The sequence below is a fragment of the Sapajus apella genome, unplaced genomic scaffold (genome assembly GCF_009761245.1).
Source record: "Sapajus apella isolate SASKATOON/1434 unplaced genomic scaffold, GSC_monkey_1.0 scaffold22, whole genome shotgun sequence".
NCBI classification, from domain to species: Eukaryota; Metazoa; Chordata; class Mammalia; order Primates; family Cebidae; genus Sapajus; species Sapajus apella.
The window spans coordinates 9,022,726-9,047,694 of NW_022436962.1; the positions used below are offsets into that span (position 1 = coordinate 9,022,726).

At 54.3% G+C, this 24,969-nt stretch overlaps 2 long non-coding RNA genes across 2 annotated transcripts; both read right to left on the minus strand.

Moving 5' to 3' along the window:
- Window positions 1–1,984: 1,984 nt before the first annotated feature.
- Window positions 1,985–24,003, minus strand: LOC116558784. Its single transcript, XR_004272166.1, has 2 exons — window positions 23,156–24,003; window positions 1,985–8,154 (listed from the first exon to the last, which is right to left on the minus strand). It is a non-coding gene; the product is annotated as an uncharacterized LOC116558784 (long non-coding RNA).
- On the minus strand, window positions 8,787–12,233 carry LOC116558783. The gene is made up of 2 exons (XR_004272165.1): window positions 12,042–12,233; window positions 8,787–9,156 (listed from the first exon to the last, which is right to left on the minus strand). It is a non-coding gene; the product is annotated as an uncharacterized LOC116558783 (long non-coding RNA).
- Window positions 24,004–24,969: the final 966 nt, after the last annotated feature.

The following is a 24,969-nucleotide window of genomic DNA, read 5'->3' on the forward strand; positions in this document are numbered from 1 at the left end:
GCAAGAGGGTAAAGGCTGGGGTGCAGACAGCAGAGGGGCTGGGGCAGGCATCTTGGCTGACTCCTGGAGATGGAAAGGCTTAGGGTAGTATCTGCCCCAGGCCATTCAACAAACACTTAGTGAGTGCCTTGTGCTAGATGTCATGGTGGCTGAGACTGCAGAAGAGGCAGCCAGCTCTCTCAGGAGCAGCCAATCCACCGCTCTAAACAACAGCTGCCTGTGTGATAACTTGAGTCTCCTCCTGCCCCAGATCACTTCTTGCCTTACAGGAGGCTGGCTTTGGGGTTGGACTTGATGGCTCGATCTCTCTACCCTCTCTCAGGGCTTTCTGCTTCAGAGATTGTTGGAATCTCTGTTCCCCCAATCCAAGTGGAGTTATGACATAATAGTTCTTTTTTAAACAGCTTTATGGATGTATAATCACATACACAATATAATTCTTGTTCTTAATGTTATGCCATCTTATAGCATCTTTCTTTCTAAGTCTGAAAATTCCCATGTGTTCTGTGAATATAGTCTTCAGTTCTGAGAAGTCCAACTAAAGTTTCTTATCTTCCTTCCTTTTTTTTTTTTTCTTTTAACACAGGGTCTCACTCTGTTGGCCAGGCTGGAATGCAGTGGTGTGATCTCTTCCCAAGCTCAGGGGATCCTCCCCGCTCAGCCTCCCAGGTAGCTGGGACTACAGGTGAATGCAACCATGCCTAGCTAATTTTATTTTATGCTTTGAATGGAGTTTTGCTCTTATTGCCCAGGCTAAGGTGCAAGGGTGTGATCTTGGCTCACCCCAACCTCTGCCCCCCGGGTTCAAGCGATTCTTCTGTGTCAGCCTCCAGAGTAGCTGGGATTACAGGCATGTGCCACCACACCTGGCTAATTTTGTATTTTTAGTAGAGATGGGGTTTCTGTGTTAGTTAGGCTGGTCTTGAACTCCTGACCTCAGGTCATCTGCGCTCCTCAGCCTCCCAAAGTGCTGGGATTACAGGCATGAGCCACCACGCCCAACCTCTAAAAATATATATACATACATACATATGTATGTATATATATTTTTATGTGTATATGTATATATTTTTATGTATATATATGTGTGTGTATATATATATGTATGTGTGTGTGTGTGTGTGTGTGTGTGTGTGTATATGTATTTTTTTTCCATATAGTAGAGACGAAGTCTGGCTATGTTGCCCAGGCTGGTCTTAACTCCTGAGCTCAAGTGACCCTCCTACCTTGGCCTCACAGGCATGAGCCACTGCGCCTGGCCTTTTCTCTTTCTTAAAAACACCTTTAAGACTATGTGATCAATCAGCTGGGCATGGTGGTTCATGCCTGTAATCCCAGCACTTTGGGAGGCCAAAGCAGGCAGATCGTGAGGTCACGAGTTCAAGACCAGCCTGGCCAGCATGGTGAAACTCCATCTCTCTTAAAAATACAAAAACAAACAAACAAACAAAATTAGCCAGGGCGCACCTGTAGTCCCAGATAATTGGGAGGCTGAGGCAGGAGAATTGCTTGAACCTGGCAGAGAGAGGTTGCAGTGAGCCGAAATCACGTCATTGCACTCCAGCCTGGGTGAAAGAGTGAGACTCCATCTCAAAAAAAAAAAAAAAAAGACTACGTGATCATATTGTAATCCTAAACCACCTTCCCTGTTCCCCGCACCCACCCTCTCTAGCTGGCTTTATCTCACTATTATTTCTGAGATGGTAAGAGGCAGGAGGCCTGGCTTCCTTCAGTTTAGAGAAAGCACAAGTGAGGCTCACAGAGTTCCAGGGGCCCGGAGTGTCTCCCAAAGCTTCCTTCTTGGCCCCAACACCTCACTTTATGTCCATCCTCCTGACTGTTCCTCCCAGTCTCCAATCTCCCTCCTCTCAGCAGAGTTGATGGAAACAAATGTTTAGCTTCTGCTGCTGTAGTGTATTACAGTGTGAAATAAACACGGATGCCCCATCTACCCTGACAAAATAATTCATTTACTGCAAAGGGATATAATAAAGTCTGTTTATTACAGCAATTAACAGAGCAGCGTTTGCTGGCATGCTTTTCAGTGGCAACCAGAAAAGTGCTTACTCCAGGTGCATAGATTCGGGAAACCATGCAACTTGAGCCAAAATGAAACCAATTAGAGGCTTAGTAAATGGGTCCCAGCCACCCCAGGAAAATTAACCATCCAAGAGTCAGTTCAGCCGAAGTAGAACCTCAGTGCACGGGTTTAGCATGATATAGATTGCTACTTCAGAGTTAATCCAGACCTGTCTCCAGGGTCATGGTCTTGAGGATGTGAAATATACCCACCCAACACAGCCACCCCAGGTGCTGAGTCCAAGTCTCAATAAGCTACATAGGGGTAAAGGGTATATAGGTGGGGAACGTTAGCACCATTGACTCTCAGGGGTCTCCTGCCACTGCCATGGATGGAGGACATAAAGAAAGGACTAGAAGCTGGGCCAGAGAGAACAGACAGATAAAGAACAGAAATCCTTTCATTAGACCCTGTCTTCAAGAACATTGAGAAATGTGGCCATCTGAGTAGATCTGCTTTTCAACTTGGAGAATATGTGCTATTTTGCTTTGGGCAGAAAGGCTGGACAAAGACATGGGGCCATTTGTTCCAGTTCTTTGGTGGAGGGACAGAAGAAAGGGAAGTGCTGGTTTCGATTTCCCAGTGAATCTGATTGTTAATTAATCAAACTTAATTCTCGATCTCCTTTTAAGAGGTCAGGGGTCACGGCTTATACCAACAGGACATTCTTCAGAATGAAATCTCATTTTCCCAAGAAGGGAAGTGGTCCCAGTGTCACACCTGTGTAGGAAAAACCCATCCTGAGTGGCAGCTCTTTTTTCTCTAGAATGGTCTCTCAGAGAGACCATGGGGAGTTTTGATCTCCTAGAAAACATGAACCTGGGTGCCTAAGCCAGATAGAAAACCAAAGGATCAAAAGGGCAGAGACAAACCCCATCAAACAGTTCCCCCTGGTTGAGGGGCGACCTAGTGGGTTCCCCTTTTCTCCACCACTCTTTCCCATCCTCAGACCTCTGGGACAAGATGCTGTGTTGAAGGATGAGGGCAGAAGCTAGCCTGGCCTCTCTGGAACAGAAAAAGTTAGAGCTTTGAGCATCATGAAAAACGGGATAAAAATAGCAGTGTTGCCGTGGCAACAGAGGCTGGGAGAGTCCTGAGGATCTGTCTGGGTCCTGCCATCTCCCCTTCCTGCCTTCCTCCCGCCCCTTGGATGGAACACAGGAATGAGCTAAAGGAGGAGAGATGGCTGCCCCAAATGGGAAAGAGACAGACCAGCAGCCCATGAGGAAAACCTTTGAATTCCAGACTCGAGGGTTTCTGCCAGCTCCTGAGCTGCCCAGGTCTGGGAGCTCTTGGCTTTTGCAATTTCTTCCTCAGCAAGACAACTTCCTCCAGGGATGCCCTGGGCAGCCACCACTCACCCTCCTGATGGATGGACCTGACCTCCTGGGCTCCCCTGTGAAAAGCCAAGGTTTCTGTTTCCTTTTCATGATTATAGTTCTGATCCCATGGAAATTTAGAGAAGGGAACCCGGGCGGGCTGGCCACAACAACCCCGACACAGTGGGCACTGACTACTCCAGTGATGGCCTGGGGATCCAGAGGATTCATTCTGATGAGCTAGACACCCTTGTCAGCAACATGGACTTGGGGGGCTGTGTTTGTGTTGGGAGCAGGGTGATGGTGGTGACGGCTCTCTCTTGTTCTTGCTTTTGGGTCAGAGATAGAACGTTCATTCCTTGGGAACAGATTCTGGTTCTTGTGGTATTATCAGCTTGATCACCTGCTGGGCACAGCAGCCACCTTCAGGAGGAACACCAGACTTCCTGGACCAGCCTGGAGGGAGCCCACTGAACTCAGCAGCCCAAAGATTCCTTCTCTGACGAAAGCCCATCTTCGCGGTTGTGAACCAAGTATCTGACTCCAAAAGTTCCAAGCATATCTGGGCACATGTGATAAGTGTGCCCTTTATAATGCATGCTTTCCTGTGAGGTAGGGAGGGCACAGGACTCATTGCCACCTGTTATGGAGAAGGTTGGGAGAGAGGAGGCAATTTGCCAAGGTCAGGAGTCAGCCACGGCAGAACACTGGGGGGCTGTGGCTTTCCATCCAGAAACGATCACCAGCACATTCCACCACCAGCACATCCCACCACCAGCACATCCCCAACCACTGGGCAAAACGCACATTCAGTCTGTAGACAGGACATATTCCAGCCTGAGGCACTTCCCCTTGCAGAAGGCAAGGAATGAGGTGTGGTGGTTTGAGCAGCATGGAGATGAGCACATGAGGAGCTGTGCAAATAGAAGCCCATGGGTTACATAACTGGAGCAGGGCACCAGTCCATGAGATCTATAAAGCATGGCTTGAGCATCTGTCTGCAGGTGGTGGTGGTGGAGGTGGAGATGGTGTGTGTATGCGACAGAGGGAAAGCGAGAGTGTACGTAGTGGCGCCTGTGATGAGCTAGACAGGACCTCGAGTCAGAGTCCAGGCCAACAGATTTACTCCCCTGGGGCCTGGCTGTGGGAGGGAAGAGAGGCAGAGCTGCAGGGGGTCCTGGGCACTGGCTAGGGGAGGATTCTAGCAGAAGCTCTGGGGGACTTGCCTTTCCCTTTCACTCCCCCATCCCCCTCACTTCTCAGAGCCTCCATACCACGTCCGCCCACCCTCCCCACACATTTGCTGTCTGCACAGAAGGCATCTGTGAGGGCACAGGAAACCTGTGACCCTCTGGTTCCACAACCCTATGACCCACTGAGGCTCAACTTCCCAGACTCATGGAGCCCTGGACTCCAAGGGGGACTTAAGAGGACATTCATGTAATCCCCGATTTATAGTTGAGGAACCTGAGTCTCAGAAATAAGATGTGACTAATCTAAGGTCACGTGGTCATTAGTTTCCAGGCAGGGCTAGAACCCAGGAGACCTGGCTCCCAGCTCAGTGTTCTTTGCATCCCACTCTACTACTTCATGTATATTTCAGTTAGTTAATTATTGCTCTTTTTTTTTTTTTTTCTAAAAATAACAATCCCCCTATATATTTCTATGAACCCATATGCTACATTCAAAAAGCCCTTCCCTGGGAGCAGAGAAGGAAATGACATTCTAATAAAAAGGTTTCAACCTGAGACAAGAAGCCCCTTGGGTCCTGTGGGCCAGGGTCCCAGACCACACTCAAGTCACAAAGACCCTTCACACTTCTTGATACTCCATTTAACAGCCTAAAGCCCAACAGGGAACATAGGCATGGGACGTCCCCCCTTTACAGATGGAGAAAACTGAGGCCCAGGGAGGCTAAGACCCCCCACCTGCCTGCAAGGAAGTATCAGTTTCACACAGCAAGAATAAGAGGCCTGATCTCCTCCACAGAATCATCTACCCATGCACCTGAGCGCAGGATCCCCCCTCAAGGTGGAGTCTCTTGGAGAGAGCCATGGAGAGAGAATGGGAAGGCAAGGCAGCCAGGCCCACCCCAGAAGGAGCAGAAGCCTGGCCAGAAGTCAGAGCCCCAGGGTACAGGGTCTGTGGATGTTGGAGCTGCTTTGGCCTTCCCTGTACCAAGGGCATAGAGATGGGCACAGGTGTCCAGACTGCCTCCCAAGATGCTAAAAGGAGCAAAGTCCCCATTTCTCTGAGAAGGAAACTGAGGGACAATAGAATGTGGGGTTGGGGTGCACCTGGCTAGAAGCTACTACCTCCTACTCAGATCAGCTGCAGTGCTGGCCCCAACCTCAGCCCTGGGTGAAGAAGGGGCCACTGGCTTGGAGGCAGAGGACAACTGGACCTCCACTCAGAACACTTTGACCTTGGGACTCCACCCATGTTCCCAAAGCCAGGGCTCAAGATATCCAGTATCCCTCTGGAGCCAAGGGTGTTCTCCCAGGGGAAGAAGCTTTCTGGGCTTCTGCCAAAGGCCTGCAGCTACAATCCCTGCCAAATTCTGAGAGGTGCATGAGGGGGAAGCTCTCCTCGGCCACCTACTCCCCAGAACATTCGTTCTCCACTTTCCTGACCTTTCTTCCCAGTGAGCCCGTGTGGTCAGGACAGAACACCCAATACCTCTGAGTCTCCGGGGATACAATTTCATCCTCTGCCACAGGAGTGACTTCTCTAGGATTGCAGCCTCACAGGTGACCGCTAGGGACACATATGCCCTCCAGGCGGCTCTCCGGCCTCTGAGTCAAGGTAACTTTTCTGCCCACCTCTTTGCCTCAGCCAAGGCCTCTACTATCCAAGAGGACAAAGAACCAGGGAGTTTTTCTCCTGTCCTTTGTGACCCCACTGGCCTTTACTGGTGAATCTTGCTGTTCCCTTGAGGGAAGGACTTCTGTTTATAATTCTTTGGATATAAAAGGAAATAACAGATTGTAGAAGGCTGGGGCTGGAAGGTAGGGGCAAAGGAAGGGGTTGGAGGATGAAAGGAGGAACCCAAGCTGTGCTCAAGCCTTATAAAGACAATCTGGATCCCACCAAATCTGCCCAAAGCACAGGAAAGGCCCCTGAGTATGGGCATGAGCTGGGCAGGCAGAGGCTGCCGGCGTAGATCATGCCCTTGCTTCTCCGGGGTTCTGGGCAAACCCACCGAGGAAGCCTCTTTTTCTCCTTAATTGCCCAGAGAGGCCCACATTCCAAGGAAAGTGGAGCCCAGACTCTCCTGTCTTGGGGCCCTGACGTCTCTACCCAGGTCACCTGTTTACCTGTCAGAGGGCTACTCTGTCACTGGGGAGCTAGAGGGGATCTGACTTTGCTCCTTGGCTGAGAAGTTCCCTGATGAGGGAGAACAGGCTTACAGAGTCTGCCTGAATCTGCCTGAATCATCTTAGCCACTGGCATTCCTGTCTGCTCGTCTTCTAGCCCCAAGAACTCCAGGATCAAAGACAAAAGGCTGTTATGCCAAAATGGGGGGAGAGAGGATGGAAGACGGAAGGAAAGAGGGAAGGAAATGTTTTTTTCTTTTGCTTTCTACCTCCTGGAAATGGGCTGGGGGTAAGGGCAGAGACTGAAGCTGGAAGGTTGGCGGGGGTGGGGAGATGAGGGAGAAAGTCAAGGAAAGTCCTACAGATCCCCCTACCCCAAGAGTTTCCCCTGAAGGCACCACAGACGAACGTAGTCCCCTCTATGGCTTCTGAGGAGAGAAGAAAAAGGCAGGGGAGATAGGAGAATGGAGGGAGGGCACAGTTCAGTCCAGGAAAGGGGCCCCTTGGTCTGGCCACAGCGAGAAGTCCCTGAGGAGGAGGGTCAGGGCCTGGGTAACAGGCCTCCACACTTCTGTGCTGCTGCCAAGGAGGCACAGGGATCGTGATCGTGATCACGGGTGGGTCAGGGCCAGGGTCAGGGCTGCTTTCTGGAGGGCCAGAAGAGAGGGAGCCACGGAGCCGCTGGCCACCTCTGCCCTCCTCCTCCCTGGACTGGCCACCTCAGGCCTGGCCCCACCTGGCCCAGGAGGATGCTGGGAAGGGGCTGGAAAAGGACTCATGTCCCTGGTCCTGGAGTCCCAGGAGAGTCTCCATCCTGGACTTGGGTGGTTGTCTCATACTTCCGCCCCAGGCCTTCTCCTGGGTCAGGCCTGCTGGTTCTCTGCAAGAGCAGCCACTTTCCCGTTTAGCAGCAGCTCTCCTAGCCCAAGGCGGCACATCCCTCGTGCGGGTTACCCTAAGAAGAGTCCCCCGAAGCTCTCAGGGCAGGAAAGAACTTTCGCTCCTTGGCCTCCCTGGGGCTTCTCCATCTCTGGAAGGCATGCCGCAGGTCCTGGGGTTCCCCTGTGTGGCCGGGGCCTCTCTCCAAGGAGGTCTGAGAATTGGAAGCTACTGGGTGTGGGCATGAGGAGGCTGGGAGGCCCACGGGAGGCTGATGCCCTCAGGTGAGTCAGGCTGAGAAGAGCACCGGCTAAATCAAGACTTAAGATGTACACACGGCTTCCTGCTCCAAGCCCCAGCCAGAAGCGGGCACTGTCAGGCCTGGGACCTGCTGGGGTTGATGGAGGGGCCCTGGTTCTGCTCACACCGCCGTCTCCCGCTCTCTGTGAACTTCCTCCTTCTTCCTCTTCATTTTGCAGAAGCCATGGAGACCACAGAAGCAGGCGAAAGTGAACTGGGGCATGCCCTACGCCAGGCTGGGGGAACACTCACCAGAGATCTGCAGGGAAAGGCAGGGGAGGGAGAGGGGCAGGAGAAAGGCGGGGAGAGAGAAGCAAGCTGGGGTTAATGCTCCCAGAACCCTCTGGGTCTGGCCCAGTCCAGGCCACTCCCTGAGGCGGCCCTGCTAGGTCTCTCACACCGGCTTGGGGAGGAGCCCGGCCTCCAAACAACAGCTCTTTGAAACTTCAGTGTTTCCTGATCTGTGTGGAGCTGATGTCATGCCTCACACTGGAGACTGGGCGAGTCCAAGAGAGAAAAGAGAAAGCCCAGCTGCTGCCTCCTTTGTTCCCCTCCCACCCACTCTGCCTCACCCCATCCCCATACACCTGTGGTTGGGAAACAGGAAGCAAGCGGGCTTAAAATAGGCTCTGGCTTGTGCCACCTTACACAGGTTCCATCTGGGGGCATCCACTCGCTTCTGCAGGCCGCACACACGACAAGCCCTCCTCCATCCTTCGTCCAGGGTAGCCTTACTTTGACACCTGAGACTGAGTCAGATTCTTCCCCTCCTGAACAACCCAGTGTTGTCTGATACCCTAGGAGCGCCTGTAGGGAGTGATCATGCACTTCCGTTGATTGCTCAGAGCAATGCAAATCCCAGTCCTCCTCATGGAGAGAACACACAGCAAAGAGAGTTCTTGTAGCCAACAGGCTCTTTTATTTAGCACCTATGTTGGGCAAAGGGGTTGGGAGGTAAATACAAAAGGGCAAAAAGACATGGTTTGTTCCCTGGCACATAAGTAAGTCTGAGGTAGAGGCTGAGGCTGGATCTGCCCCAGCTGGACACACCGTCCCTCACCTCTGGCTGACCCGGCCCTCAGCAGGAGCCAGGGGCCACTCTGGTATCTGTGGCAGTCTGGCTGGGGAAGAGAGGGAGCTTCGGGAGCTCAGCTTCAGTCTGCAAGAGTATCCCTTTCTCCAAAGGCTCATTTAGGCTCCCTAGCCTTAGCCACCTGCAGATTCTTCCAGTTCACCTCTCTGCCCTTCCTCTGCCCCGGGCCTGTTGAAAGGGAGCAGAAGTGCATTCAAGTCACTCAAGCAGAGAAGCTGAGAACAAAGGAACCAAAGCGCCCTGCGTGGAGGTCAGGCCCCCGGCCTGGCCTGAATCACTTCTCTCTCCAGGAGTAACACTGGGGGCAAGCAGGTGAGTGAAGCCCAAGTGCTGCGGGGAAGGAGGGAGGCACAGGGCTATGCAGGAGGGGTTTGGAATAGGGAAGCATGAGGCACCTCCCTTCCCCATCCCCTCATGCAATGGGGATTGCAAAGAATGCCCTCGGCCCCCTAGCAAGGCACATGTGCAAAGTGATTTCACTGCCTTTGAGGAATGCGGCATGGCCCAGGTGGTGGCTCTCTGGACAGTTCCACTGATCTGGCCAACCTCGCCCTTTTGGAAAAACTTCCTTCATGTTTCTCCACGCAGAACCGTGGCCCACACCAAGCACAGTGCCCTGTGGAGTCCTGTCAAGGTTCTCTCCTCCCTCAGCCTCTCACCATCCTGGTAATACAGCTAATAGCTGTAATTAATAGGTGCAATGCATTTCCACTGGCCAGCTGGATGGGCAGGAGGCCCAGCTTGAGTCAGCATGGGTAGGTAGGCTGGTTATTTAATAACCCGATTTCCAGTACCATTTACACACCCACTCTGGTTGAGTATATATAGTTAGCAGAGAGCAACCTCCAGGATATATATAGACAGAGCCGAGACACAACTACTATATTTCTAGATCTATCTACTGCAGCTATCCCTGGATCCCTCCTGTGACAAACCTAGAGAGAGACACAGATCCAATTTAGGACTTAGGTGGCCTGGGTTCTATTCCTGGCTCTGATGCTGACATGCTGTGTCATCCTAAGCAAGTGGCTACATCTCTCTGGGCTTTCATTATCTCATCTCAGTGTACCAGGAGGTTAGGCAAGGTTTAACACTAAGACCCCAAACCTAAGGGGCTGGAAGGCATTCGGAATTCTAACTTAATCAGGAAGAAGGGAGGGAGGGTGGGTGGATTTCCTCGTAATCAGTTATTGTCATGCATGCACTTCTCTTGTTGGGGGTGTAAGTCAAGGGTATGATCAACAAAGCATTCCCATGATTATTGAAAAATATATGGCTAGAAATTGACAAGCACAACAAGGCTGATCTGGGAAGAAACTCACAACTAAAACAAGCCAGGCAGGCGGCAGCCCCACAACAGGTCTAGGTCTCTGGGTCTCTGGCCCCAGGGTGCATTGATCCTCTTCCCTTTAAAATAGCAAAATATGCCCCCTTAAGTGACCGTTCTTCCCCAGGGTCCTTTGGGGAGTGTAAGAAAATCCTGTGGAGTGTGGGGTCAGAGGAACCAGGACCTACACATCAGAGGAAAGGAGAGCAAATGAAACCGGCCAGAAGGTGGGCTAGGGGCTGCAGCCTGACTCCCGAGAGGTGTTCAAGGGCTGGCTGCCTCAGTGGGATTCCTGGGGCCTTGTATCTAAGGGCAGAAAGTATAATAAAGGGGGCCTGTCTATTCTGTTCAGATCTTTGCTTTAAAGTGCTCTGGTTCTCCTTCCTCTTCTCTAACAGGGTCTCTAAAAGGGTCCTCATTGTAAGGTGCACAACTCCAAGCCCCAGAGGCTGCCTGGGCTTTGTCTGCAGCACACAGATCGCTGGGCCAGCCCCTGAAGTGGGGGGACATGGGGCAGAGAATTCCAACCCATTTCTGTGTCCCTGCCCGCTGTGAATCCCACTCCTCCCTCAGAGTCCCCAGCGGCAGGTACCTGGGGAGTCCCTCTGCCAGGCTGTGGTCTCTGCTCCTCTCTGCTCTGCCCAGGCAGGAGTCCTGTCGACTCTCTTCCCTGTCTTTACCCCTCACCCTTGGCAGACGGCTTCAGCACCAGCTGGAGGCTCCCTGGGGAAGTCAGGTCCCCTTGCTGCATCTATTTGAGGGGGAGGAATCTGGACTCGAGCCTGGGTCCACTCCCCACTCATCAGTGCTCATCATGGGAACTCCCCTCCCACCCTCCCACTCCATTTCCATGCCCATAGTCCAGGAGGGACTAAGGAATGGAAAAACAGCCCCCAGAAGCCCAGAATAGGACAGAGAGGCGGGGAGGACACTGGACAAACCTCCTGCCATCACACAGTTGGCTGCAACTGACTGCAAGCTGTTGGCCCTGGCTTCTTCCCCATCCTCCTCTCTGACTTTTCCCCAGCTCAGGTCCAAGATGGTTTGGGGTCTGGGGCATAGACGATGCTCTGCCCAGCCACCTTTGTGGAGCCGAGCAGAAGAGATGCCAATCCACAGAGCACGCGTCCTCCCCCACCACTAGGAGGTTCCTCAGCCTCCCTGCTGATCTCTTTCCTTGGCCTGACCCCCACATCTCTCTGTGCCAAATACTCTCCCGGGGTCCTCCAACCCTTGCACCTCTGGCAAAAATGGGGCAGTGAGTCAGAAGCAGCATGAACATGTGGAAGAACCAAGAGAAAGAGGGGACTCAGAGCAGGCCAGAAAGTAAGATAAAGAGAAATCCAGGGCCCCAGGCGTGCAGACCACAAACTCCTAGGTGTCTCGAATTTTGGCGATGTCCATCAAAGTGGAAGGCAGAGGGGTGGAAGGGTAGGAAGCTATTTAAAAGTGTTGGGACATGCCAGGAATTCTCTGACAAACAAGAAAAGGGATATTGAGCCCCCCACGACCCATCCCCTCATCTCCCAAGGCAGAGAGCAGAGGCGCCCTCAGCAAGGCAATCCCCACCTTCAGTCCTCGCCACCCCCCACCCCAGGTAAAGGGCAAAAGAGAAGTGACCCAGTAAGGAGGGTGTGCCCTCGGCGCCTCTAGAACAAAGCTGAGCCCTCCACCCCCTCCCCGGCTCCCTTAGCACCGCGCCTCAGTAATTAAAATATGAATTCACCTTCCCTCCCTGAGCCATTCATCACTGCGAAGGGAAGCAGCTGCGGCTTAGGAGACCGGATTTGGGGGATTAGCTCGGGCGGTGGAGCAGACACACCAGGAGAAAGAATTAAAAAGGAAGGGGGTGAATTGGGTTTTCTCTCCCCACCTCCTCCCTCTCCCTCTCCCTCTGGCCGCCACGGAGCCTCCTACCCCACCCCTTCCCCCAAAGCCTAGCCTCTGCAGGTTTCTGGGAACTGTAGTCTACAAGACAGTGTTGATAAACAGGCAGGCCAGGGGTGGGTGGTGGCACAAACTACAGATCCCAGGACTTCTTCCCAGAGTTGGCAGCAGCAAAGCTGGGCACAGGCCTCCAGTCTGGGAGAAGCCAGCATTCTCCTTGGAGGTTAACTCCTTCTTGGCCTGCTTGAGCCTGAGCTCCAGCCTCTGGCTCAGCAAGCTCCCTGGAATCACAGGTCAAGGCCCTCTCTGCCCCCAATGGCCTTCAGAGGCCACAGATCCTAGCTTGCCAGGCCAGCCCCACTTGTATCTTGCTTGCCCACCTATGGAGAAAGTTCCCTCCTCTTTTTCAGACTGCAAGGGCAGCCAAGCATTCTCAGTGGTTCTGAGGTTCTTGGGAGCTGGAGGGGTCACAACAGCAACGGTCCTAAAATGTCTCTGTGGCTTGCACCCAGGGTTTTCCAGCCTGGCTAGGCAGAGGCTGGCCCACCCTAAGAGTGGGCAACGTGACGGGTAGCAGCAGCAGCTGGAAACCTCGTGGACCAGACTGTCAGTGCCAGAATGAACCCCAAAGGTCAAACTTTAGTATCAAACTTTCGAAAGATGAGACAGAGACTTTTTTTTTTACCCCCAATAGTCTTTATATTTAGAAAGGACTAGGGCTTAGCAGTCAAACTCTATTTCCACTAAAAATGGAACAAATACAATAAGAGACAGTCATCTGAATTCAGTGTTGTTAAACATGGGCCCACTCTCCCAAGGGAGGCCTTATGCTGCATATTTCTGAGGACTGTAAAAAGGACTTCAGGCACAGTGGCTCACGCCTGTAATCCCAGCACTCTGGGAGGCCAAGGCGGGTAGATCACGAGGTCAGGAGGTCGAGACCATCTTGGCCAACATGGTGAAACTCTGTCTCTACTAAAAATACAGAAAATTTTTAGTAGAGGCGTGGTGTCCCATGCCTGTAATCCCAGCTACCTGGGAGGCCGAGGCAGGAGAACAGCATGAGCCAGAGTCGGAGGTTGCAGAGAGCAGAGATCCCGCCACTGCACTCCAGCCTGGCCAAAGAGTGAGACTCCAACTCAAACAAACAAACAAAAAGACTTAGATTGCTGGGAATAAAGTTTCAGCCGTCTTCAGGCAGGGCACAGGACACACACAGCCCTCTGATCTGTGGATCCTCCAGGGAGAAGGGGCATGAGGGCAGCTTGCTTATTCAATGCAGCTGCACAATTACGTGAAATATATAATTGTATATCTTCTCCACGCCTGGAGACAAAGAATAGAAAAGAGATCCACCTTTGTCACCTCAGAAACATCCCAGGCCCAGCCCCGGCAAAGTGAGAACTGTCTTGGGAGAGTTGCTGAGCTGTGGGCTTGCTCTGTGTCCCTGCTAGTGGTAATTTACCTCTTTTACCCCATCCCTCTTTCCTCCCAGTTCACACTTCAACAAACACTTACTCAGCCATCCCTACAAAGTGTCTTGCCTTGCTGGAGCTTTACAGAGGTATAATCTCTGGAATGGCTCATCTGTACCCTTGCCCCCAGGCCCAGCCCAGTGCTGGGGCCCACCTGGACACACTGTACAGGATTCCTGGGAAAGGCCCAGTTGCAGGAGGCAGGAAAGGGGCATGGCTGTAACTTGACTTTTCAGCTAGGAGATCAGGAGTTAAGGGAAGCAAATCAGGTGCCTGAACAGCCTCCGAGCAGGGTAGGGAATAGGATAGGCTCACTCTGGGCCTAGGGCAGATGGACAATGAAAGAGGTGGAGGAAGGTGCCAGTCATCTCCGAACTCTGAGCGAGAGAATCCAGAGGGCTAGTAAGAAACCCTGGCCAATTCTCATGCCTTGTTTCTTTCACCGTCTAAGCTGGGGCAGGAGGGGAAGTGGCCTGGATCAGCCCCAGCAAAAAACCAGCTGGCCCGGGCTTTCTCTTTGCTTCTCCTATTGTTCTGATCCCCCCCTCCTCCCCACCTCCTGTGGGAAAAGGAAAACCAGTGATGGACAAAGGGCGATTGGAGTTGGGCCACAGGGCCAATTTGTGGCCGTGCAATAGAGACCTCATTAGAACCACCTCTCCTGCGAGTGCAGCACCCCCTGGTTTTCACAGTACTTTACCATGCACTGGTGTTGGTTCTCCCCATATGCAGTATAATGTGCTAGGAGCAAAGGTTTTGGCACCAGACCACATGGGTTCAAATCCCAGTTCTGCTCCTTCCTATCCATATGAACTTGGGCCAATTTCTCAGCTCCCTGTGCCTCAGACTTCCCATAAGTAAAATGGGCGAATAGTAGATAGGACTGCCTTGAGGATGAAATGAGTTAGTACAGATAGGGTGGTTAGAATCATGTAGGTACCCAGTAAATGTTGGTTGGCTCAATTAAGGGTTCTGAGATATTATAAGAAACTTGCCTTCTGATTGTCAATACCAAATCTAGTAGTTTCTATGATTCTTCAATGGTCTGTCTTAGACTGGGGACTGGAACAGGGTGGGGTGGTGGCTAGAAAGTGGGGCACAAGGGTGCTTCCTATTCCAACCCAGCCAGATTGCCCGCTTTATTTCCACCTGTTGGAATCTTCCAGGCTGGTAGGGATAAAGTCAGGCTAATTTAAAAGGGACAGCAGAGACAGACATAGGGAGGAGCCAGGCAAGCTGATAAGCAGGATGCTGGTAGGGGCAGGGGGAGGAGGGCAGGTGCCCTTCACATACCTCAGTAGGGGGGCAGTTCCTGGAGAGGGTAGCACACCAGGAGCTAGGGACCTTGGAGTCCAGCCTGCCACCCAGGGGGAGCTCCTGCCTTCCTAGTTTCACTCTGCAGATACCTCCTCTCCCCTCGGGGCCAGCATGGAGTGTTCCTGTTTTAGCCTCAGCAAGAGCCCAGAGGTCTCCTGACACATAAAACGGCTGCAGATTCCAAGCTGACCTCGGAGAAAGGAGTGAAAGAGTGAAGCTTTCCTGGAGGCATTGAGCAAAGGCCCAAGTCTTCATGGCCTGATGCCCTTGACTCCAGCCCCCAAATCTCTGCCATGAACCAGGCCTCAGTAACTTGGCAAGGGGGAAGGAATCAATTCAGAAAGCTCGGCACACCCTGAGGGTCTCCCTCCTTCCTCAGAGGGAATCTCCCTCTGGAATAACCGGCCCAGTCTCTTCCTTGCAAAGTGAGGAAACATGGCCAGAGGGGAAGTGACTCGGCCAAGGTCACACAGCCTAGCCCCATCCCAGGTTACCACATCCCCTGATGCCCTACCCCTAAGCAGAGCCTCCTTCTGGTGCCCCTTGGTGGCTGGCTCCAAACCTGGTCCCGTGGGAGGTGCAGCTGCTGCAGGAGAAGGAGCTTGCCCCTCACTGTAGCCCATGGCTTTTAGCCCTACATGAGTTTGGGACAGCAATCACATAGGAATGAAAAGCCATAGGCCACAGCAGAGTGGAGGGGTCCAGCGGCAGGAATCTCACAGGGAAGCGAGAATCTGGGGCACCTGAGAAGCCCTCACTCCCCTTTCTCAGCACTCCCCACCCCAGACCCACCCACATTGCCTCCCTCCAGGACTGGGCCCCCCAGGTTAAATTCTCTCACCATCCTCCACCACCTGCACTAAAGCCATCCCGGTAATGAGTTTCCAGTTCTTGCCCTACAAAGGCCTCACACAACGGTCCTCACTCCAGGGTATGAGGAGGGGTGGCTTCCAGGCCATAAAGGACCTCCTCAAATTCCCTTAATTAGCTTCCAGCCCCCAACCCAGGGTCCTTAACTACCCCTCCCATAAAGAATAAGGCCGGATCTTTTCAGGGCTGCTGCTGCCAGTGCCCAGGATGGGCTGGTGGGGGTGGAGGGGGGCAGGTTAGGCTCACTCCTTACAAGCTTAACCCTTTCTTGTCCAGCCACTGGAAGCACAGAGGGCAAAGGAGGGTCTGGGCAAAGGAGGGCAGAGATGAGGGCCTGCCCTTTGTTTAGAGGGGTAAATAGGTTTCTTGAGTGTCCCCGGGGTGGGGGCTGGGCCACTCTTCCCAGACCATTCTGGTGGTTACTGACAACACCCATTCTTACATAGTTTAGAGAGTGAGATCTCCATCTCCAGACCTGGTTGGAGGCAGAAAGAGGGCTGGAGCTGAAATCTCCCCAAGCTGAGGGCAGCTCACTCTGTAGCAGTCTTAACGAGGCTGTGGAAGGGGTGTGCAGTGCCCTGCGGCTCTCCTGGGCGGGACAGGCATCTCCAGGACTGGACTGAAGAGCTGACTGAGGGGAACCAAGGTCTCAGGGCCCTGGAAAAGGTGTGTTCTAATCACAAGTACCAATTCCCCATCCCCTCTCCTGTGCCGGGTCTGCTGCGGGCATCAGCTTCAGAGAAGTGGGCCTCTAGGGCTCCTGCTAGTCCAGGCTCAGGAAAGCCCAGGGGACTCAGACCTCTCCCAGGGGCCCCCAAGAGGATGGTAAGAGGCCACAGGCCCAGATCAGGCCCTGCCTCTGCCAGGGAATAGCTGCCCTTCTCGCCACAACTCTACCCCCAGCCCCAGGGCTACGCCTGCTGGCTCTCTGCACTACCCTGGTTGGAGCAACCTGCTTTCACTGGACAGGAATCCTGCATTCCCCAACAGCAGCACAGCACAGCACAGCACAGCACGCCCCTCCACACTCCAGCCATGCCCAACCTTAAGGGCCAAACAACCAGGCATCCTGCAGCCTCCCACCTGAACTTTGGGTCATCCACCCCAGCCCAGCCCCCTCTGGTTCTCCTTTCCTTCCTCTCTCCTGGGGCCAGCCATGGACTCTAGGCAGAATGCCCTCAGCTCCCTCCCAAGGGATGCTGGGCCAGGGGGTGGGGGTCCCAGGGGCTGCTCACCTGGTGGGCTCAACAAGCTTCCCTCTCCCTCGCAGTCTCCCTCGCAATTCCCCGCAGAACCACTTCCTGCCTTCCAGGCAGCCACTCACTCCTCCACTCACCCCTCAGAAGCTCCACGCCCCAGCCAGGGCAGGCCTCTTCCCTCCCCTGCCCGCCCACCACCGGCCAGGGCTGAGCTGTGCCCAACTCAACTTGACTCACTTGTGACCTGCCCCTCCCCCAGCCCTGAGGACGGTGGGGGTGGGGGCGGGCTGGGCAGGCGGGGCAGTCAGGTATTCCTTCAACCCTGACTTGGGCCTGAGTAACAAAGGTCTCATTGAGCCTCTGGCTGTCTGGTCGGTGAAGCACAAACCTCTTGTATCTACTGGCTTTTGATCTCACTCCCTCTGAACCAGCCATGTATTACTCATGTCCCCCTGCCGGGCTATTGGTGCGGAGGGGCCGTTTGGTCCCTCCCTCCCTCCCCACCTCCTTTCTCTCCTTCCTTCCCCTGCCGCTCCCCTCCAGTTTTTTTATGGTTTAATTTTTGGCAGGAGACCTGAGATGGCTCCCTGCAGGCCCCCTCTCCTGCCTGGCCGCCCTCCCCTTCTCCACAGCCCTGGTTCCTCTCCTTACTCATACCCCCTACTCCGCTCCCACCACTCCCCTGCTCTGGGAGGACAAGGTCAGCACTTGTCTGTCCTTCCATTTCCTTCCTCGGACCAGCTCGAGCCTGGCCCATCCACCCATCCTCACCCAGTCCTGCCCATGGATCCCCATAGCCTCCGATCCCAGCTGCCTATCCTTGGGCACAGGAAGGGCTTAGCCCCTGGCCTGCCTGCTAGACCCAGCCCACCAGACAAGCCTGGAATAAGCTCTGGAAGTGGGCAGTCTCTCTCAGGTGTGTCTGGACCAGAAGGACTGGGCTGGGGGTGGAGGTGGGGACAGCCATCACGTCTCAGGCCAGACTGAACCTCACTTGGAATACGGAGGAAGAGGAAGCAGGTCAAGCTTCGCCTCCTTTCCCAAGGAAAACCCTGCTCCCTCCAATCCAGAGCACCTGGGCAGTGAAAGGCCACTGCTGGGCAAGAACCCCAAGGACGCCCCCTCCTCAAGCTGGGGCCATGCCCACAATTCCAGTGTCCTCTGTGGCCACCCACAACCTTTCTGCAGCTTGCCGGTGGTGAGAACTGGGGCCGGGCAGCCCAAGGGACATCCATGGTATGTAAGGGCCACCTCACAGGGCCACTGGAACATTTTCTCTTTAGCTTCCCCTTGCTCAGTCACCCAGAATCCCTCTCCTCCTTGGCCACTCCAGGGAGAGAGGCAGGCACCTTTGAGGTCTGAGCTCTCCCCAGAAATGCCAACAGATGCTAAGAATTCCCATAGTGGCCAACTCTAGAGCCCTGCCCATCCCCCACACCTACCACCTGTGGCCTCCTCTCAGCTTCAGGAGTTTCCACCCCTCCCCGGCCGTCAGGTACTCCCATTCAGCCAGATTTGGGAAACTTCTTCTGCCCCAACAGAGGCCCCATTCTTCCTGCCACTGGCTCCTATTGTCCCTCATGACTCCACACATTCTTGGACCTCTAATGAGAAGTGGAGACAGTCACCCTGCCTGCCTGCCCTTGCTGTCAGCACAGCCTGGGCCCTGCCGCCTGTGGCAGGAATTGGGGGTGGGGAGGTGGGCAGGGAGGCAACCAGGAGGGAATAAAAGGAGGTGGGGACAAAACAGGAGTGAGGGAGAGATGGAACTGAGAGACACAGAACAGAGACACTGAGAGAAATTGTGAAGAAGAGGACGGAGGTGATAGTTGGAAATGTAGACAAAACTCAATAGGAGAAAAAAGGAGAGAAGGGGAAAAGAAACTTTTTTTTTTCTAGTGAAAGCTGTATTATGCATGCTAGGTCCCCCTTAACGATAATCTTTCGGTGACACAAAGTCTTATTATTATTCCCATTTGGTAGATGAAAAAACTGAGGTTTATGGAGGCTACAACTTGGCTGGATGGGCATTGTTTGCTCTTAGAGGAGAGGGTAGGAGAAGCCTGAGAGAAAGAGAAAGCAGAGAGCCATAAAAGAAGAATGCTGACAAAGAGAAGTGGCAGCAGAGGTGAACAGGCAGAACAGAGGCAGCAGGGACAGCTGAGGGGCTCTGGGGGAGGAGGCAGAGGGAGGGCTGGGGACAAGTGACCTCAGGTGTCCCTGGCCTGATTGGCTGGTGGGTGTGCCCTCCCCTCCTCTCTAGTAACAAGTCCCTTAATCTTAGCACAAGCTGCAGAAGCCAGGTCCAGCAAGAAAACTAAAGCCTGTTTCACTGGGGAGCAGGATGCAGCAACTCCATTTTTAGGGAGCCCCAAGTCCCACCATTTCCTTCAAGGGCATACAGTCAACCTGGGCCTCAGCCCACATCAGGGCGCTGGTTGGAGATGGCTCCAGCTGAGGCTAAGCCAGAACTCCTTTGCAAGAACAGTGAACCATTCCCCCTCCACAGCAGAGAATGACACAGAGGGAAGGGGCAGGGGGGCAAACTGGGCTCAGTCCAAGGAAGAAAAAAAAGTCCTATTCAACAGGAGCCAGTGGGCTCCCTGTTACCGGAGATCATCAAACACAGGGTGCACAGCCGCATCTCAGACCCACTGCCTGGCACACGGTAGCTGCTCAATAAATGGTATGCTAATGTAGACGCGATCCTTGCACCTGGAAGTGAGGTAAAACCTAAGGTCCCAAAAACTCCGACATTTCATGACTACATTAGAGATGACTTGTCCTCTCAGAGCCTTTCATAGACTTACGTACCCTTTGCAGGGACTTAGAGCTCAGCAGACCTGCCTTTGCCCATGGCGGAACAGAACCACGACATTAAAAAGATACTAAATAAAAGCCACTTGCCTTTATCATCCCACATATACTCCAATCCAAAAAGACTAAACCAGAAGCATTTCACGTTATTTCTATGAATGTTGGCTGAATGGTATAGGGACACATTCATGGAATGAATGAATGAATGAATGAATGGCTGATGAAGCTTGGAAACAAGAACAAGCGATCTAAGCTCTATGTTTCAGGTTTGGTGTGTGGTGTGCTTGGAGTTCCCTCATGCCTGTCTTCTCAGGGAAGAAAGTCCCTGGGCTAGAACAGGTTGTGAGATGTGAGTGGGGAGCAAAGCCTGGAAATCTAATTCCACTCACCATGGGGGTGGGAAGGCACTGTTGAAACTTCAAAGAGCCTCAGGGGATATGATTCTGCTATCTGCCCCAAACGAGCCTGCAGATTTGGAGTTTTGTTTGAGATGGGCAGTCCCTGGCCCAGAACCAACCCAGGAGAAGACTAGTTTCATGAAGATGGACCCAGCAGGCTCCCACATACATTGTCCAGACCTGCACTAGACCAGCAGTGTGCTTGCTACGGAGAACCGGATGACTTCCCTATTTTTAGGCTACTAGGTAGCCTTTCTCCATGGAAAGTTTCCAGTCCCCTCTGCTCCCAGGTTCCTTCTCTACGCCGAAGCATGGACAGCTCAGGTTCCCTGTCATTTAACAGCTTGGGAGCCCCCAACCCCCTGGGGTAAAAAGTGGGAAGGGCGATGCTCCACTGAGCAGGAAAACACAATTTTCCCCCAACCAAGGGCTTTCTCTAGTTGTTCCAGGAGCCTCAGTTCTGAGCCATCTCAGGCAGATAGAGGGAGGTCCTAGCCTGGCAGCCCTGGGCTCCTAGGGAAGGGAGAGACAGAGACCTGGCAATAGTCCCAGGCAACGAAGATAGCAAGGGACCTAGGGGCAGGAGAGCAAACACAGGCAGAAGCTGGGGGAGTCTCTGCAGCCTGGATACCCCCAGCCTCCGCATCTGATCTCCACTAAGCTCCAAGGTTGGGCTGTGGGAGGAAGGACACAGGGAGGTTCTTGTGTCACAAGAATCTAGCCTCTCCAAGTCCAGGACCCAGGCCACAGTTTTGCCTCTCAGTCAATAAAGCTGTTAAAGAACAATATAAGAATGGGTGACTGGCAAACTCACATGCATTTCAACCTGAGCAATTTATGAATATCCAGATGTCTCAGTGTCTGCCCAAGCACTATTCCTGCCCCCACCCCTTTTCTTCCATGACCCTCCTCAACCCACATGGGTGATGGTGCCCCAGCCTAAAGAGCTATGGAGCTGGGCTCTCCCAAGCCCCTGTGGAGTACCTCTTGGAGGAGGAGGCAGACAGAAATGAAGGGTGGGGAAAATGGCTTCAGGGACTCATGGCTTCAGCCACTCATTTATCAAACATGCACCAAGCACATACAGTGGGATGGGCACTGTGCTAGGCCGGGCAGGCAGTCCAGTGGGAAGACAGGCTCATATGCATGTGACTGCGATTCAGAGCAGTCACGCCAGCGGGACTGTGGTCTCCTCCACCGCCACCCGGTCTTCTTCAGGTCACCTCTTCCAGGGTTACACTGAATTTGATCCTCCCTAGTTGAGGGTCTCTCCTTCCTCTTCATGCCTTTAGGACAGCAGTCCCCAGCTCTGAGACCTCCTGAGTGTTCTTTGTGTGGGGATGGGGTGCACGGGGTGGAGGTTGTGGTGTATGAGCAATGGGAGCGGTCCTGAGTCTCAGAGAGTGCCCAATACCATTTGGAGGAAGTGTTGTGTGATGTGTGTGTGTGTGTGTGTGTGTGTGTGTGTGTGTGTGTCTGTGTGTCTGTGTGTGAGAGAGATCCTCTTTTCCTGCCTCTGTGACAGCCCCAATGGGGCAACGGGGAGTGGAACTGAGTGACTGATCGATAAAAGCTATTTGCAGCCCCAGGCCTCAATTGTGTCCTCCTGGAAGGCATAAGCCACCAAAATTATCCCTGAAGGGGGTTTCTTAGAGGACAATCCCTTTCCCCTCAATTTAGAGCTCTTTGACCCGGGGTTCCCATCCCAGCCTCAAAAGAGCTGACTTTTCCTCTAAAGTTAGCCCTTCTTAAGGCTCAAGTTGAGATGAGCTGTTCACTGGCAGATGAAGGTATGTTAAAAAAAAATCATCAGGAAAGATTAAATCAGACCAAAAGAAGAATTTGTTAATGAGGGCTGAGGAAAGGAAGGCAGTATACTAGCAGTTTCAAACAGAGGCTGTGGAATGTTGGTCAGAAGGGAGGGCTCTCCCTTGGATCCCTGGACGCCCTCTCCTGACCAGCTCAGAACTGGCAGGGATGGCCAGCTCTTGTTCCCTGGGGGCACCCTGTTATGGACCCTTTCTCAGGAAAGGGAGCACCTATCCTCGCCTAGCTACCTTCCTGGGCCCCCACCCGGCCAGGGCTCCTCCTGTGGTTGGGCTCCCAGCTCCAGCCCCTCTTAGGTATGCAAGGGCCCCAGGGAGGGGAGGCAGTGGGGGGCAGGTTTATGGCCAAGAGGTCCTGCCAGACATAGACCCCACGGACACAATGGCTAGGAAGGACTCTGATGTGTGTGGGAATTAGCTGGTGTCCCCTCTAAGCCTGGGACCATGTTTGCCTCCACATATACTGGAGTTGGTTTTGCCCACAGACGTGGTTTCTCCCAGGCCCCCAAGCTGGGGTCTCGTGGGGCCCTCTGTTCCAAGGGTACCAGACACCTCTGCTTCCCCCTTCTTTGTGCCAAACAAATGCACAGGTGTCACAAAGCCCTGATCTCTACCCCATTTACAGCCCCTTCCTCATCCCACTCCATACCACGGGGTAAAGGAAACGCAGGAGGCACTCCAAGCGGGTTTCACTCAGCGGGGCAGGAGGATCGGCTACCTCCAGAGCCAAGGCTAGAGCTCCCTCTTACACTCCCCCCATCTCACCAGCGGCAAAATCCTTTAAAAGGAACAAAGGCAATGGGGGCGGGGAGGGGGCTTCCTCTTTGGTCGACCTAGGGTGGCGGTTGACGCAGCCTGTCCCCGGTCATCTTTCAGGTGAATGCCTGAACCCGCATCCTGGAGTCCGCCCGTGCCTCAGGGACCCCTCTTCGCCCAGCCAAACCCGGGGCAGGGAGGCAAGTCCCCCTCCGCCGCTCTCGGGCCCTCAACCCGGCCAAGGGGTCGCCAACTCGCAGCACTTTCTGCCTATTTGTTTTCGCTCAGTACTCACAGTTCAGATGCTAGCCGGCTCCTCTCGCACTCACTTCCTTTGTCTCTCTCTCTCTCTCTCTCCTCCCCCCACCCACCAATCTCTCTCTTCCCTCCTTGTCCGATTCTCTGCTGTAGCATCCAGTGGAGAAAAATAATTATTCTTCTCAATGGGTTCGCACGGGGCGCACGCACACACGCGCGCGCACACACACCCCGCCGTGGTACCCAATCAATGCACAAATCTTCGGGGTCCCTTTAACCTCTGCGGATGACTCCGGGAGTTAATTATGAAGCCTATTTCGGCGCGGCATAAATATGCATTAAGGTAGGAAATGACAACCGATGCGCTGAACTTCAGGGAATTGGCATTTAGGCGGACTCCGTCTCGCCGCCCCCCACTCCCTCCATGGCCCCACGAGCCACCTCCACAGCCTCGCGCCTTCCCGGGCTCCCAACGCCTATCACAAGCTTCTACCAGGGCTTCAGGGGGCCCCGTGGCAGCATGGACACCGTGCCGGTGCCGGGAGACCCCCTCGTACGCCCTCTGCGGTCGGGGCAGACCCTCAGCGGGAGCTTCTTCCTTCCCCACCCCTGCAGGCCCGGCCCAGGCTGCGACATCCCCAGCACGGGCTCAGCCTGTGAACAAACTCCAAGCTCAGTCCTCGGAGGAGCTGGAGAGAGCGGGACGGCTACCTGCCCGCACGCCCGAGTTCCGGGCACAGCTAGAAAGACCGGGACGCGATTCAACTCCCATTCGGGCGAAGCCGCCTCGCGCCTTCGGGTCCCGCCGCCCCCGGCCGGTCCCGACCCGCACACACACATGCAGGCATTTGCACACACGCGCGCACACACTGCGCGCACATGCACACACACGCATGCACACCCTGGCGCACAGACACTCCCGCGCGCGCTCACGCCCGCACACACTCAGGGTTATAACAAAGGAAGAGGGGCCAGCGCTGCCTTACTTTTGTCTCTCTTCTCTCTTTGGCGGCCCCCCAGCCCCGGGGCCGGCCTGCCCAGCTCACCCCGCCCTCCGCGCCCCCCCTCGACGGCCGCGGGCGTCCGGCATTCCGGAGCAGCGACTCGGAGCGGCAACTTCGCGCCCAGACGCCCGCACCTCGCAGCCCGGCGGGCGGGAGACAAAAGCTGCGGCGCCGCCGCCGGAGGCCGCGCGGCCAAGGTGTGCTCGCTAATTGTCAGGAAATGTGTGTGTGTGCGGCCGGGAGCCCGCAGGGGCGGGGGAGGGGGACGGAGGAAGAGGAGGCCCACCCCTCCTACCCCCGCCACTCGCCAGCGCCGGGCACCCGAACCAGGATTAGAGAATAAATTATCTGCTCTCTTCTCATTGGGCTGTGGCTGAGGACGCCGTCGGCGGCGCCGGGCTGGGAGCTCGCCCGGCTCTTTGCATTCACTGCACAGCTCCGGCTCGCCTCGCTTCGCGGGGGCCATGAGCCCGGGGCCTCGGCTCCAGACACCAGGGGACACCAGCCTGCTGGCCGCGCCACCCCTCCCCCGCCACCCGGCTCGGCCTCAACCCCCTCCCCTCCCAATTCTGGCTCGGGTCTTGGGGACGGAGATAGCGGGGAAAAAGAGGCCCAGAGGCCGAAGATCCCAGTATCCTTCCTCCTCTCCCGCCACGCCCCCTTCCCAAGGAGGCGGAAGTGGGGGAGCAGGAGGGGTCGGTTACCTGCGCCCAGTCCTCTTCAGTCAGAGAGATCTTTTAGAGCCCTCGGAGAGGATCCCTTCGGTGACCACGGCCCATCTCCTGCCCCACACACAATGACAAAGAAGAGATGGCACTAAGGATCTTTGCTTTTCTCCTCTCTCCAG